The sequence below is a fragment of the Otolemur garnettii genome, unplaced genomic scaffold, assembly GCF_000181295.1.
Source record: "Otolemur garnettii isolate 467f Iridium unplaced genomic scaffold, OtoGar3 scaffold00108, whole genome shotgun sequence".
Classification (NCBI taxonomy): Eukaryota; Metazoa; Chordata; class Mammalia; order Primates; family Galagidae; genus Otolemur; species Otolemur garnettii.
Window position 1 is genome coordinate 4,460,730 of NW_003852503.1, and position 17,117 is coordinate 4,477,846.

Here is a 17,117-nt window from a genome sequence, read left to right on the forward strand (position 1 = left end):
AATGTCTTTCACAAGTCCCCTCCAGGGAGGTGGACAGCCAGAAAAAGAGTCACCTTGGAGGGGAGGCTGACTAAAATAAAGTACGTGGCAAATCAGAGTCCAATGGGAGCAGGGCTTGCCATGCCAACCAGAGTGCGTGCTCTGCTGTTGCCTGGTTCCCGCGCTGCACCCCTGTAGCCGCTACATCCCCACCTGGACCAAGAGACCGAGAAGAGACCAGCCATGGAGCCTAAAGAAATTTCCCTGCAGCAAGATGCCCCTACTAGCGCAGCCCTCGAGGGCTGATGACACGTAATCTATCAGATAGGTGTTTGTCCTATTTTCTCCCCTCCCTCAACTTTCACTTTTTATTTTGTTCAGCTTTATTCTTTTATGATAATTGTAGGGTGGCCAGGCGTGGTGGCTCATGCTTGTAATCCTAGTACTCTAGGAGGCCAAGGCAGGTGGATTGCTTGAGCTCACACATTCAAAACCAGCCTGAGCAAAAGCAAGACCCCATATTAAAAATAAAAAAACTGAGGCAAGAGGATTGCTTGAGCCCAGGAGTTGGAGGTTGCTGCTGTGAGCTATGATGCCACAGCGCTCTACCTAGGGCTACAGTTTGAGACTCTGTCTCAAAAAAAAAAAAAAAAAAAAAAATTAGGGCTAAAATAGTAAATATATGCTAAACAGAGCCAGGTACCCCTAGCTCCAGCCACACCGAAAATGTGCTTATGTCCAAACACGCCACGATGGCTTGGTGCCCATAGCTCAGTGATTATGACATCATACACTGGGGCTGGCCGGTTCGAACCCAGCCCGGGCCTGCTAAACAACAATGACAACAACAATAACAAAAAATAGCCAGGCATTGTGGTGGGCACCTGTAGTCCCAGCTACTTGGGAGGCTGAGACAAGAGAATTGCTTAAGCCCAGGAGTTTGAGGTTTCTGTGAGCTGTGACGCCATGGCACTAGGGCAATATAGTTAGACTCTGTCTCAAAAAAGCAAACAAACAAACGAAAAACAACACAAAAATACACAGTACGCTGCTCATATCACTAGGTCTCCATGCACTGCTTCCTTGCACAAAGTTAGTTCCTCTCCCCTCTCGGAATCTGGGAGCCCAGTCTACTGGTACATGGCACTTGCCGGCCATCTGCATGCTTCTCCCCACTAGTCTATGAATTCCTTCAGAACTAGACAGTGACATCCACTTTTGTGTCCTCAATGGCCACAAAATGACCATAGTTCCCAACACAGATCAGAAGCTCAAGAAGGCCCGAGAGATGAATGAATGAATGAATGAGATCAAAGAGAATTTCTGAATCTTTAACCCTTCTTCTTCTGCTCTGTCCTAAACAATGATAGGGAGACACAGGCCTTTCCTGTATGGTCATGTGGCATCTCTGAGAGCCAGTGGCCTGGCAAGATCTTGATGAAGAGCTATGGGATCTTGGCAAAGGAGGCCACAGGGAGATACAAACTGATCTCTGAGCAGAAGCCTGATTTTAAGATTAGCTGAGATAGTCAATAAAATCCGTGAGGGCAGCTAAGGATGGGAAGGGTCCCCACACTACAATACTTGTGCTTAAAGGGGTACAGATTGACAGACAAAATTACTTTTCTCTTTAAAAAAGAATCCTTTGGTGACACTGTGAAGCTGGGCTAACAAGGAGCAATTCTCAAAGACTTGAAAAAAGAACAAATTCATCAATTCAACAAATATTTACTAAGCACATTCTACGTGCCAGGCACTGGGGATGCACTATGGGAGAAGTCTCTGGCCTTGTGGAGCTTCTTTTGTAGTTTAGGAGACATCAGACATTAAAGGAATAAGTGATCAAATATATAAGTTAATTTAGAGATGATTACCGTGGGGAACAGTAAGGCACAGTAAGAGGAGAGGGCGTGTCCAGGGCTAGTCATGAGCAAGATGGTCTGGGAAGATCACTCAGGGGAGGTGACATTTTCACTGAACAAAGCAAAGATCCAACCTTTTAAATGTCTAGGGTAAGATCATTCCAGATGGAAGGATTAGCCCTTGAGACGAGAATAGACTTGCCAGTAGAGGGGTAGTGACCTGGTCAGTATGGCTGGAGTGAGTGACCTCAGGTAAGATGATGTGGGATCTGGTGGTTGGGTCATGGTGAAGACTATGCCTATCTTCTTTTTCTTTTCTTTTCTTTCTTTCTTTCTTTTTTTTTTTTGAGACAGAGTCTCACTATGTCCCCCTGAGTAGAGTGCCAACATATCACAGCTCACAGCAACCTCAAACTCCTGGGCTTAAGCGATTCTCTTGCCTCAGCCTCCCAAGTAGCTGGAACTGCAGGTGCCCAACACAATGCCTGGCTATTTTTTTTGTTGCAGTTGTCTTTATAGTTTAGCTGGCCAGGACCGGGCTCGAATCTGCCAGCCTGGGTATATATGGCCAGTGCCCTACCCGCTGAGCTACAGGCACTGCCAAGACCATGCATTTCACTCCAAGGATTTGATTTGAGGGTTTTGAGCAGAGAAGTAAGATTGTCTGACTTAAATCTTTTAACTTGTGAGGGTAAGAGAGGAGGAAGTGAGACCAACGGGGGTGCTGTGACTGTGGCCCAGGTGGGAAGGAATAGACTGGAAAGAACGGTAGCAGTGGCGGCAGTGAGGACCTGGATCCAGGATCTACTTGAACGAAGAGCCAGCAGGACTGACTGACGGAAGGTTGGGGAGGGCAAAGGAAAGAACAGTCCAGGGAGATCCCTAGGGCTTGAGTTCCTCGAGGGAGCGTGTGGTCACACCATTTACGGAGATAAGGTGTATCAGAACGAGCAGGCTGGAGGGGGGGAATCAAAATGTTTGGGACATGTTAAGTTTGAGATGGCAATTAGATATCCCAGTGGAAGTGGGGCCATGAGTTTGGACTCAGGAAATGCGAGGTCAGGAGGTATAAACTGGGTAGCTATCTGTTTGTAGGCGGTACTACAAACCACAGGACTCAGGTGACAAAGGAACTGAATCCAGATGAAGAGGAGAAGGGGTCACCACTGGGCCAGGGAAAAGGAGCCAACCAATGAGGCTGAGAAAGAGCGGGGACTCAGGTGAAAGGAGGACTGGGAAGCAGCGTGGCCGGGAAGTCAGAGAAGGTACATCCAGGAGGAGGTAGTAATACACATGGGCATGAGACCCAGAAGGTAGGAAAACATCATGAGGCCAGTTTGACTTGGAGGAAGTCATCAGATCATAAACTATTAAGACATTCCTTCACTTCTGATGTCTGTAACTGCCATTATGATGTTTGTTACCTCCACAAAATGAAAAAGGTGAGTAGACAGAATTCAGAGGTTAATTTTAAAACGCATCAGCCAAGAAAATCAACAATTCCTCTTGCCCAGAAGTTTTCAGTAGTCCTTCTCAAGAGGCCCGACCCCAGGAGGGTGCACCTGCTGCGCTCGGAGCCTGGCGATGGAGTTTCCCCACCTGGCCGAATCTGTTCTTACCTGCAGCAGTGTCTCTGTCTAATTTCCTGGTTCCCCTGGCTTACTGGACGTGCTGGGGCCAGCCAGAGCCTGTCAAGAGATTGGCCCCTGATCCCCCAGGACAGCAGAGAGTAGTAGCTCAGCCGCTGGCACTTGTGAGGGCTGAGTTTCCAGAGCTATTCCTATCTCGTTCTAGTTCCACTACAAAGCAGGTCAGAGAGGTCTTAGGAAGCACAACTTCCCTCACGGCTCCCAACCCTGCGCAGCTCTGGATGTCTGAGTCGAGACGTGGTGACGTAGTCTAATAGAGGCATTATGTTATCTGATGACACTGTTGATTCTCCCTCCAGATCTGGCAGAGGGAAACTGTCTCAGCTCTCAATTGACCGCTTTCCTCCCATGGTCTGCTGGACTCGTCACACTGGGCACCGCTCCCCACCCAGCCTCCAGGAAGGCCTGGGAGGTGGTATCTGGGAATTCTGCAGGCTGTGATTTGGCTTATCAGGGTTCGCTACTGCCCCACTGCTCCACATTTCCCAGAATGCTTAAACCTGTTCATCTTTGAAACCCTGAGGAAGGTGCTTTTTTCCCCCAAGAAGGGAAGAGATGCAACGATCATATTGTATTGAACGCTGGTCCGTGGTCACCAGAAACTCCTTTTCTGCCTCTTTAAGATGTCACGTAGAGGAGCAGTAGGGTGTACTTGGAAAGGGTCCTGGACTTGCAGTCAGAGGACTGGGGTTCAAGTATGAGCTTCTTTACCCCCAAGCTAGTGACTCCAGTCAATACAGGGACCTCCTGAAGGCTCAGGTTTCCTCAATGGTAAAATAAGGTCCCAATGCCACTTCATTCCCTTCCCAGGAATACAGAGAGAATTGAGTGAGATAAAGCTGTTACCATCCTTTTTAAACTGGGCAGCATCGTACAACTGCAGAGGTGGGTTCCAGACATCCAAGTCCATTTCCCAAAAGGTGGAGCTTGGTCCTGTATTACGGCCTCCACATACACTGTTCTCTAACTGGAAGGCTCTCCTCTCCCTTTTCTCTACCTAGAAAACACTTACTCATCCTTCAAGACCCAACTCAACTGTCATATCCTCCATACAATTTAGCCAAATAAAGGATTCCCACCTCTGTGTTTTCTTATCTCTTATTTATATCTCTCATAGCACATTTTTTTAAGTCAGTGGTCTGTCTGTCTGTTTCCCTTAAGAGACCGTGAGTTCCCAGAGGCCAGAGTTATTGTATCTTATTCATCTTTGTACCCTGAGTGTCTAAAACAGTGTCTGTCTGAGGCCACGTGCAATGGCTCACATCTGTAATATTACCACTTTGGGAGGCTAAGTGGGAAGGTCACTTGAGGCCAGGAGTTTAAGACTAGCCTGAGCAGTACAGGAACATTCTGTCTACAAAAAAATAGAAGAAAAAAAATGAGCAGTGCCTGTGGCTCAAAGGAGTAGGGCGCTGGCCCCATGTGCCAGAGGTGGTGGGTTCAAACCCAGCCCCAGCCAAAAAAACAATAGAAAAAAAAAATAGTCAAGTGTGGTAGCAGGCCCCTGTAATCTCAGGTACTAGGAAAACTGAGGCAAAAGGATCTCTTAAGCCCAGGATTTGAGGTTACTATGAACTATGATGATGCCACTACCCTCTAGTCTGCGCAACAGAGAAAGACCTTGCCTCCAAAAAAGCATAAATAAAATTTTAAAAAGTGTCTGGTGCATAGTAGGTGCTGAATGATTATGTGTTTAACTGATCCAAATCACTAAGAAATTGCCTTAAAACATTGCTAACCTGTTCAGAACTAAGACACTACAAGCATCACCATCTGTCAAACCTGAACACATTCTATTTCCAAGCCTTCTCTCCCTCCTTGGAAGACAGCTGTCACTTGCAGAAAAGATAGAACAAGACAGAACACATATTGCCAGGAGCACTTCTTCCAGAGCCCAACAGTAAAGTCCAACTTCAGATGGGAAAACACCTTTCTGGGGTTACATAGCCCCAAAGAACTTGAACTGGGACAGAAAGTTGGATTTCTTGCAGCTGAACTTACATATCTTTCCCACTAAATCCACTGTATCAAGTGTCTGACACAGAAAAAGGTGATTGGAGTTTTAGACTTTAATCAACTGCTTAGGCTAATAAACAGGATAGATGCTGATCAAATTTGGAAATGATCCAAAGCAGAATAAAGCAACACATAAAAGTAGATGACAGAATCAGGATTAGAAAATGTTTCAGTAGACTTATAGGAGACCAGAACCTATAAGATCAAGTGTAACAGGAATAAATGTAAAGCCCTGCATTTAGGTTAAAAAATCAACTATGTAGGCCAGGCTTATTATACCTGTAGTCCTAGCACTCTGGGAGGCCAAGGTGGAGGACTCCTTGAGCTCGGGAGTTCGAGACCAGCCTGAGTAAGAGTGAGACCCCAACTCTGCTAAAAATAGAAAAATTAGCCAGGTGTTGTGGCAGTCCCCATTACTTGGGAGGCTGAGGCAAGAGAATATTTGAGCCCAAGAGTTCGAGGCTACTGTGAGCTATGACTCCACAGCACTCTATGGTGGCAGAGTGAGACTCTGTCTCAAAAAAAAAAAAAAAGAAAGAAATCAACTATATAAATCAAAGATAAGTGAAGTGGAACTATATGCTTAGAAATGGTTAAGATGGAAAATTTTATATCATGCATTTTTTACTGTGATGAAAAAAACTTTAAATAATCGAAAGATTTTTTTTAGTTAGGGAATTCTATTTTGACCAATAACATAAAATGTAGCCCCGCTTTTCTACTTTATATTAAATAATCAACTGAAGTAGTCAAATTAGACAGAAATGCCCATGTCTAAGACCATTTGGTACAATGTGAAGCTGGACCAAGGCTTTCTTCAGAGATACCAATAACCAACCTCAAACTGGAACCAAGGACAGAAAAGGATCATATTTGATAGATAAGGTGATTAAAGTTTTGTTTGCGTATTTTAAGATACTTTATCATCAAAATTGCCATGAGAATTAAAGAAGGGATTCATTTTGTTAAGTGTGATCATGATATTGTAGTCAAGAAGGAAAATGTCCTCATGTTCTAGAGATGCACACACCCATATCTACGTATCGGAAACATTACAGTGTCTACAGTTTACAAGACAATATTCCAGCAACAAAAATGTGATGGTTGCTGAGAGCAGGTGACAAGTCTATAGAGTCTCACTGTATCACTTCCCTTTTCGTGTGTGTCTATAATAAAGCTATTTCAAAAAAATGAAGTTATAAATAAAATACTTCAGAAAAATGAACGAAGCAAGGAGGGCAAAATGTTAATGATTAAATCATTCCGTGGCTCTTTCGTGAAAGTGTTTTTTTTAATTTTGTGTATGCCTGAAATTTTTCAAAATAAAAGTCTGTAAAGTTCATGAGGGAACACGTAAAAGCACCTGGCACTGTGCCCAGCGCACAGTCAGTACTAAAACGCCAGTGGACTCTTCCTTCTGCCCCATGTTCTGGTATGGAAGTGAAGTAGGCTTAGCCTGCAGCTCCAAAGAGCAGAACAAAGGCTGGAAGTAGGATCCATCGCAGTATAAGGAAGAATTCTATGAAAACTGGAATTGTCCCCCAGTGAAACCTGCAGATTCACATGGACAGAGCTCCCAATCCCTGGGAACATTCCTGCAGAGGCTGTTTATTTCAGGACTGTGACAGAGGTAGTTTTTGAATTAATGGGGCAATTTAATAGTATCAAAGGGGGATCTCGAGTGACCTCTAAAGTTTGTCCCCCACCCCTACCCTGCCTCGAAAGTTTTAGGATTCAGCGGAGTTGATTGAAATGTACCAGGACTTTTTCTGCCCCTCCCAGAATCTGGTCCTGGCCTGCAGCATCTGCAAAGAGGGGCGCAGGGAGGACCAAAGCACTCTCTCTGCCATTTCCCTCTGTCTTGTTTGCTCTGCACACAAATAAAAGATTGAGTACACAGAAGGGAGGGGAGGGGAGGGGAGGGCAGAAAGGGCTCAAAGGATGCATCAAAATCCCCTATTTGACGGTCTTGGGGTAAATGAGTGAGATCCACGCCAAGTTGGAAGGGCCACCAGCCTGGGATCTCCCCCAGGCCTCTTTTGGTTCTTATAAGTCCCCAGGAATCTTTGGATCATGAGGCTTCCATGGCAGGAAAGCAGGCGGGGACACAAACACCTTGGAACCCTGGCTCATAGGGCTGAAAGGGTCCTTATACCATCATCCAGGCAAGTTCCTGGCCTTTGGGAAGATGAGGGATTATTATTCACCCCATTTTACAGGTGAGAAAACTGAGTCTCAACAAAGGTAGGTGATTGTACAAAGCGATGGAGCTTTTAAAGTATGGGCGTGTATAGGGAATGACCCCTCGGGGAGATAGAAAACCTCATCTCCAACCCTAATGTAATGTGTTCTTCCCACTCTAGCATGACTCCACTATTGGCATCTCTTAAATGTGGAGAAGGTCTGGGGACTCATTCAAGGCCCCAACTCCAGCATTTCATTGGTCCTACAATACTCAGGACTGTGCATCTTTACTAAAGATCTAGCAAGAAGCAGAGCTGCAGTTGGTGGCATTTGGATTAAAATAAAGACAGTATCCCAGTCCCCAGAAAGTGAATTAAGTGATCAAAAAAGACTAAAAGGGGCTGGGTGTAGTGGCTCATATCTTTAATCTTAGCACTCTGGGAGGCCGAGGTGGGAGGATCACTTGAACTTGGGAGTTCAAGACCATCCTGAGCAAGAGTGAGGATCCATCTCTACAAAAAATAGAAAAATTAGCTGGACCTTGTGGCAGGAGCCTGTAGTCTCAGCTATTCAGTACTACCAGATTTTAAGAGGGCAAGAAAACTTCCTGGTACATTTCAATTGACTGCATGAAATCCTAAAACTTGAGGGATGGGAGGCTGAGGCAGGAGGATCACTTGAGCCCAGGAGTTTGAGGTTGCTGTGAGCAAGGCTGACACCACAGCACTCTCGCCTGGGGCAACAGAGTGAAACTTTGTTCTCCCTTCCCCCAAAAGACTAAAAGGCACATTTAATGTTGGGGGACCCCCAGGATTCTGATATAATCTCTTTAAGCCAGGATTGCCATGATACCAAACGGAGTCGCAAGGACACAGTCTAAGGATCAGTGTGCAGGAGAGGACCAATGCCAAAAGCTGCCTTCATCCCTACTCTCTTCTCCCCTCAGCACCCTGAGGACACTGGACAGCAGAGACCTGTGTTTCCTGCCCACGCTGCACCCCCAGGAGCTGGACGTCAGCCCCCTAGAAGGGGGCCCTGCTTTCCCACCTCTGAGCAGGGCCAACAGCCCAGCCTTGCAGGCCTGGCTGATTTGCATAGCTTTGGCAGCCCTGGGATGTGAGTTTGCCTGGGGAGCAATTCTCTGGGTGAGGGAGGTGGCAGCAGGAGAACCAAGAACTGTTCCAGCAGGATTGTTCACTTCTGTCTGGTAAACAATGCAGAGAACACGGGCAATGGGGCTGAGCCTCTCCCATTTATGGACTGTTCTCTCTTCACCATCTCTGCTTTCCAGTATAACACAGTGATACTTTGTGACCACTTGGCGACTTGTTGGTGCTTCCTGGGATAGCGGTCATGAAGGCACCAGGACTTTGGACACCCTCTAGAGCAGCCAGCCACTGGAGCAAACCTAGAGACATCCAGTGTGGCCACTTAAACCAGTCAAAAACATCTTTTTCCAGGCCCCTGCAGGCATGGTGCCTACCTTTTTGGGCACTTGAGATTCCTCCGAGGAGCTAGCAAGTGTGGCCTAAAGGTCAGAATTCTGTCCAGAGAACACACAGTGAACTACACTCTCTAAGGAGACTTCAAAGGCTGTTTCATACTGAACTTTGGGCAAATAGCTTAATTCCATAGCCTTCAAGTTTCTTTAAATACTTAAAAAGTTTCTGTGCCCATTCCTGCCATTTCCTTCTGAGGTGTGAAGAAATACTTTGGAAGAACCTGAAGCCAACCCTTGAAGCCACCTGAAGAGCAGAGCCCAGGTGGCCCCAGGGTGGCCCGTGGGAAGATGGTTTAGGAGTTGAGTCTCAGTTTTCCACTGGCCAAGTGTCCGGGTGTGGACAGGAAACACAAAGGTGTTGCCACGCCCAGAGCAGACATCACTAGTGGATCATGGCGTCCTTTCCTTTTCCTTAAAACTCAGGGCTTGGGCTCGGCGCCTATAGCTCAACCAGCTAGGGCGCCAGCCACGTACACCTAAGGTGGCGGGTTCGAATCCCCAGCCCGGACCCGCCAAACAACAATGACGGCTGCAACCAAACAATAGCCGGGCGTTGTGGCAGGCGCCTGTGGTCCCAGCTACTTGGGAGGTGGAGGCAGGAGACTCGCTTGAGCCCAGGAGTTGGAGGTTGCTGTGAGCTGTAATGCCACGGCACTCTGCCCAGGGGGACAGCTTGAGGCTCTGTCTCAAAAAAAAAAAAACAAAAAACAAAAAACTCAGGGCTTGACAACCTCTGCTGGTACTGTCCTGAGGACACCACCTGCTAGGACTGGATGCTTGTTCATGTACCCCCTATCTCTGACAGTCTGTGGATTTGGGGATTTTTATGATTTAAAGCTTTTTCTACTTCTCTACCCCAGGGGGAGAGTCAACACAACCAACTTCAGGGCTTTCTGGGACATGGCCTACTGAGTGTCCCGGTGACTTTCTTTCACATGCATGGTCATGAAGTTGAACCCCAAAGCCTGCTCTCCAGTCCCTTGCCATGGTTACCAGGGGCCTGGGACCATGCCATGGGGATAGAAGAGCCCTCTGTTAAGAGCAGCCCAGCATCCTCCCAGCTTCCCACTGCAAATTTTCCTGCTGTTCTTTGATAAAGGAAAGACTCCTCACCAAGGTCTCCTAATTTTTTTTAGAAATATAATACAACTTCTCAGTCTGAGCTACAGGTGGGGCTCGCTCTACATTGTCCCTTCATCTCCACCACAGGAGCCAAAGTGGGCAGCATGGTTAGGGGTGAGTGGCAGGAGTATCCCGGGCAGATGGCACCAGGTTCCAGCAAGAGAGTTCAGAGATTCAGGCTATGCACCAAGAAATGGAGCCAGAATATCCAAGTTCCCCATCAGGATCTCGACTCATAGTCCCCTGACCCTGGAAAAACAATAAAAACCCAACTTCAAAGGAAGTTAAATAAGCTCTGTTGAATAAGAGCTCTGTTCTGGTTGCACCCACTAAGCACGTCTCAGAGGAGCACCCTACCCAGCTAGTATTTTTCTTTTCTTTTCCTTTTTTTTTCTTTCTTTTAAGAGATGAGGGCTTGCTATGTTGCCCAGGCTGGAATCAAACTCCTGCCCTCAAGTGATCCTTCCACCTTCACCTCCTAAGTAGCTGGGACTATAGGCATACCACTGTGCCTGGCAGCTATCAGAACTTTTGTGTGCCAGAGGATAACCACAGAGAGTCCTGGTCCTGCTATTTACAGGTGAGGAAACTGAGTCCCAGAGAGGACAAGAGACGAGCCACTTGGCCAACAAATAGCAAAGCAGAGACAAAATCCCAAAGCTCCAATACCTGGACTTTACTTGCTCCGTGACTGCCCATGGGGTCCTTTCAACATTTATTCCAACTCAGCACCACTCCAGCCCCTCCCCAGCCTTGGGAGGGGAAGAGGACCAGAGGTTTACGATCAGTGCGAGACTTGGGGCCTCTATGCCAGCCCTCATCCCAGGGCTGAGGGAAGTGGGGGTGAGAGGGGTGGGGAGAGAAGGAGCAGGAGGAGCTACCTGGGGCGGGGAAGGGGGACGCAGTGGGGCTCCGGCTCGCACATGGGCACAAAGATATCCTTTGTGCAGCTCAGAGTGGCACGCGTGCAGCCAGAAAGCTTAGACGGGAGATGCTATCTCACTTCTGTAGAACAACTCACACTTTGGAAAGTTGCTACAGATAGGCTCTCATTTCCTTCATTCCTCACAGATAAAGAAACTGAGGCTGGGAGAAGTTAAGTAAATTACCCAAGGTCACTCGTGCCAGAGCTGGAAGGAAAGAATTCAGATCTCCAGGTTTTGGCTCCAAGGGCACATGCTTGCTGCCAACACGCATAGCTCAAAGGCCATGCCCTGCCTGGACCCTTTACCGTGTCGCACACTTTCAGGTTATTTTATTTATTTATTTTTTGAGACAGAGTCTCACTCTGTGGTCCTGGTAGAGTGCTGTGGTGTCATAGCTCACAGCAACCTCAAACTCCTGCGCTCAAGCAATCCTCTTGCCTCAGCCTCCTGAGTAGCTGGGACCACATGTGCCCACCTACCCTCATGCCAGGCTAGTTTCTCTATTTTTAGTAGAGATGGGGGTCTCACTCTTGCTCAGGCTGGTCTTGAACTCCTGAGCTCAAGAGATCTACCTGCCTGGGCCTCAAGTCCATTTCTTATTTGATTTTGTTCCTGCCTATGAGGTCTCAGGGAGGGAAGTATAGAACTCCAATGGTACTAGAGAGTTAACTGAGGCTCAGAGCGGGTAAGGCTGCTCAGATGTCACAAAACTGCCTTCCAAGTTGGGACACCATGTCCTTTCCATCACCATGTCCTTTCCAGTGTAATACTGCCAAGGCCACCCATTTCCTTCCCTCCTGGAGCTGGTATTCCCAGGGCTGGGGACACAGGGGAAGTGTACACTCAAGGGCCTGGAGCAGAAAGAACAAGAGTCCTGCATTGGAGCCAGTGCTCCACTACAGAGGGGCCCAGTGCCATGGGACTCCAGGCTGGGATCACAGAGCCTCCTGAAAGTGAGAGCTGAAGGGAATGGTGACCCCTAAGATGTGGGAGCAGCAGGTGGTCTGGGGCTGGGCTTTGAGGGGAGGGTTGTAGTGAGAGGAGAGGTTTTGTCCATGGAAAGAACAAAGCAGACAAAAACACAAAATGAAAACAAAACATGTTTCTGGGGCAGGGAAGGGCTTCCGACAGAAAGATAGGTTTGAACTCCTGCTGTGACCTTGGGAAAATCATCCCCCTTCTCTGACCTTGTCTCCTTTCCCATAAAATAGGAGAATAGGGTGAGATCAGAGAATTTTCAAACATTTTGGCAGTAGAACAATGTTTTCAAATAATAAGGATTAATTAGTAGCTGACATTTATTGAGCATTTATTATGCACCAAGCTTTGCAGTAAACAAACATTTTATATCCATGACAGCATTTAATCCTCACAACCACCCGATGAGTAGGTGTTATTATCCCCATTTTATAGATGAGGAAACTTGAGCCTCAGAGTGGTTAATTACCTTGCCCAAGGTTACTGATTAATAAACCACTGACTAGAAACTCAAACCCACATCTGCCTACCAGCAAAGGCTGTCCACACTGCACCGTGTCATCTCCAAATAAAACCTCAGGTGGAGTTGCTGTAGAAACTCAAGGAAAAAAAAAGGAACTTTTGATTTTCTGGAACTATAAGTATCATGCAGTCTTGGTGAATCTGTCCCATCTCTCAGCACTGGGTCCTGGGAGGAGGACGGAACCTCTACTAGCTCCCTCTCCACTTCCTGCCAGGTCCCTACTTTCTGAGAAGTGGAGACAAACTTGATTAGGATCAAAACAAGAAGTCTGGGATGGGTTGAGGGATGCCTCACCCAGGGAGGCCTCCCTGTGGGCGTCCATCACTAAAACACACTTTCAACTTGGGAGTCCTATGGACACAAGAGTGTGCTAAGCACAAGTACATTCACAAGGAAGCCTACTCGGGAGACAGGTGACAGTCTGAGACTCCCTGGAATGGCTACTGAGTCACTGTACCCACTATGTGGATACTTTGTCCTCCTGATACTAGTAATAGCAAATAGCATTATTATCTGGCAGGCACTGTCCTAAGTGCTTTAGGAATACTGACTCATTTAGCCTTCACTGCAGCACTATTACTACCCCCCTTTTTTTGTTTTTTGAGACAGTTTTGCTCTGTGACCTTGGCTAGAGTGACATGGTCTCAGCCTAGCTCACAGCAACCTCAGACTCCTGCATGTAAGTGATCAGGCTCCTGCCTCAAGCTCTCGAGTAGCTGGGACTACAGGCGAGCACCACTACACCTGGCTAACTTTTTCTAGAGATGGGGCCTCATTATTGTTTAGGCTGCCCTTGAAGTCCTGAGCTCAAGCCATTCTCCTGCCTCCACCTCCCAGAGTGCTAGGATTACAGGTGTGACCCACCGCACCCGGCCCACTTCTATTTTATAAATGGGGAAACTGAGCAGAGAGCCTTTAAGTAACTACCCCAAGGTCAGAGCAGGCTGGAGGAGCAGGGGGGCACTTCCTAACACATTAGAGAATCTTAGGGGGTCAGCAATTCATATTACTGGAAGAGCCTTACAAATGCTAACCGGTGTATAAAAAGGATCTGAGTGCGTCTGCTGTCATCTCAGAGCTGGAAAGGGTCATAGAAACTCTCAGCTTTAAACCCTTCATCCAGTGCACAAACTCAGCCCCCAAGAGGGAAAGTGACTCAGCTAAGGCTGGTGATCAATCCACCTGTCCTTACACCCACTCAACAAACAAGAAAGTACAGAAAGTCAGAAAGTACAGAAACCTCAGTCACCAGAGGAAGGTAAACCTGAACACCAGACCAGAACTCACTCAGTGGTCCTCCCCTCGAGCTCAGCATCCTCAGGACACTGAGGGAGTAAACTGAGCCACGGCGCAGGAGGGGATAGAGACCTAGCTGGTTTTCCCTTGAGGCAGGCGTCATAACACCAGCAGGCCTCTAGGGGCCTTCTGAGATGAGTGGGAGGGGAGCCAGCCAAGTGCACGCCTCCCTTTGATAACTTTGAGCCCTGGAGCCGACATTTGCTAGCCGGCTTAACCCCTTTTGTCCGCGCTTCCCTCCTCAAGAAAACCTTAATCATCCTCATTTGAATTTCAAATGACCTCTCCCCTCTCCCTCTCCCTACCCCACCAGGCTTTGAGGCTGGGATATGGAAATTCACCCTGCAGTATGGAAATCATCACCCTATGCAAATTGGGCACCAAGACCCCATCGTCATAGCAACCACCCAGTTTCCTCTCCTCCCGGCACCTCTCTGGGCTCCCTGGCTTAGATTTTTCATCCTTTTTCCTAACCAGACTGAGCAGCCGGGGTTGGGGCTGGGGGTTGGCGTGGCCCCTGCTAAGGCAAGACAGGTGTCCCCATTTGAGGTGTCCAGTGGGACACCTGCCCCAAACGTGGAGATGGCACATCCAGGCAAGGCCAGTGGCTGGTTTTTCTAGTTGGGTTAAGCCAAGAATGGGCCAGGTGGTGGCAGGGAAGATGTGGAGTCTGGGGGTCGCAACAAGGCCCCCAGAAGTGGCTGCAGGAGAGAAGAGACCTGGGGGGCTTCGGTGGTGCCAGTGGAAGGAGAGATGAAAGGCTACATGGAACTTGTATGTAAAATGCCATGCAAATGAACACCTATTATTTTTTGAGTCAACAACAGCACTGGTGCTTTTAGGAGATGCCTGCAGCTGTTTCCCATGCTCCTGGCTTGGCAGGAGGGTCTGCCCTCCTGGAGTCTCCCATGCCCCTGCTGTTACCCAAGAGGGCCCACCAGTCTCAGCCCACTAGTCTGCAGAGAACCCTGGTGGGAACTCTGAACTGTCGGAGGCTGAAATCCCTAGAAATGAAATTTAACCACTTTTAAATGTGGTCATGCTGTAACCCTGCCCTGTCCTGTCCCCCCATTCAGACCCTTAGGCTCTGATGAGGGGGAATGCAGCCCCAGCCCAATGACCTCATGCAACTTCGCTTTAAAGTTTCCCTGGGACTCTGCCCCTTTCCTTCAAAACAGAGTGGAGAGTAGGGATGAAAGGGAAGCTGAGCTTCCTCCTCACCCCCTTCTCCTCTCTTCCACTCCATGACAGTTTCTAGGGGTGGGTTGTCCTAGGCAAGCCCTTCTGGAGATCCACTAGCAAATGCTGGCCCCAAACTCCAGCTTCCCATTTCCCTGTCCCTCCTGGCAACCCTGCTTTGAAAGAACAACCTCTCCAAGAAAGGAAGACTTCCTGTGGGTGGGCTCCTCCCCTGCCTGACCATGTGTGCTGGGGATGGGGCGGGACAGATGGTAACTGTGGTTCAGTTGTCTGCGTTCTGGCTGCTCTTCAAGCCCCTAAGATTTACCCTAATTTGGTCACACATTTCTTTTAAAATTCCTTTTCCACTTGTTCAGCACTTTTCCACATCAGGTGTTCATTGCCCTAATTGTTTTTTGAGGATGAATGTGAACCCAAGAGACCAGAATCAATGACTCTCAGATTAGGGGTGGGGAAACCTGCAATTTGGGGTCCCTTCGTGTGGGGCTCAGTCTCTGGACACTACTCACATGCAGCCTCCCAGGCTACAGTGTGTGTGGGGGTAACCATTCTGCCCCTGCCGGCAAAGGACGGATTGAAATCCCCCTCTCTTGCAATGACTCCCATTATCACCCCCTACCATTTCTAGAACAAGAGTGGGGGAATTGCAAAGGAGGTCATAAAAAGATGTACCCAGGGTCAGATGTATGCACTGTTCACAGGATAATAAAGGACAGGGCCATCCTTATACACAATGCACGGTCCTCTAAGGTGTACACCTCAAGGTGAAGTCCAACAGCCAATGCTGGTCTGTGTACTGTTTGTTAAGGTTCAAGACCAGGTGTGTTAACAGCACATCTAAGCACTCTAGCAGAGGGATCTTCCTGTTAAATTGGGTGCTGTTAAAGGTCCAAGCTTTGTACTATCAAGCACAGAAGGACTGGACAAAGCAGTCTTCCATAGATACTGGTTATGTTACTTCCTAGCTAGTTATGCTAGGTCAGAGAAGAGGATTGGAGCCCAGTCTTCCACACCCCCTCCTCCATTGGTTGAGAAACAGTGCTCTAAGGAAGGACCGTTGCTAAACTAAGGGGAACTCCGGACCATAAAAGATGGCTCATGGGTGGGTGCCTTCTGCCCCAGGCTCCCTTATGTTTATGTCCTCTTGCGTTGGAAAGAAAGGGAGCCCGTGTTCTTTTGGTGGCTGCAGAGTTGGGAGCTAGGGCTGAGAGAGCCATATCCCTAATGAGAGCTCCAAGATGAAACGAGAATGGCATCAGGCAGGACTGGGCTGGCGACTCAAGGCTCACCTAAGTAGTGTGACCCTTCCCTGCCTAGTCTGTGGTGCTGGGCTGGGACTCTAGCCGAGACAGCATCTGCAGTGCTGTCACGGTACAGGTGTGAGCTGCGATGGAGGCTGTCTGATTTGTTATGATGCCTTGAGTGCAGTGGGGCAGACAGACAATTCCTGGCACCAGGGGCCATTCTCCCTGCACATGTCGCCACAGTGTGAGGCCTGGGTAATGAATTATTAGTACCTTCTAGTTTCCCCTGTCACAAAGGCAGAAATGGATGGGAGAAGGTTGGAGAAGGCCAGAACAAGAGGCTCTACCCTGACACAGCAACACAAGGTTCTTAGGTGAGAGACAGGAGGGACTTTCAGGCCCTGAGGACAGTGCCCTATGAGAATAGGTAGCCATGAGAAATTGTGGGGTTAGCTTTTCTTGGAGATAGCAACTAGATGAGGAAAAATCTCTTAAGAATACCAGATTTTGGCTCGGTGCCTGTGGCTCAGGTGGCTAAGACGCCAGCCACATGCACCTAGGGTGGCGGGTTCGAATCTAGCCCGGGCCCGCCAAACAACAATGACGGCTGCAGCCAAAAAATGGCCAGGTGTTGTGG

General features: G+C 48.1%; 1 protein-coding gene across 1 annotated transcript in view; it reads right to left on the bottom strand.

The window, feature by feature from the left end:
• Nucleotides 1–17,117, bottom strand: part of POU2F3 (POU class 2 homeobox 3) — an 86,944-nt gene that overhangs the window by 52,359 nt on the left and 17,468 nt on the right. The gene's annotated exons all lie outside the window — the stretch shown is intronic.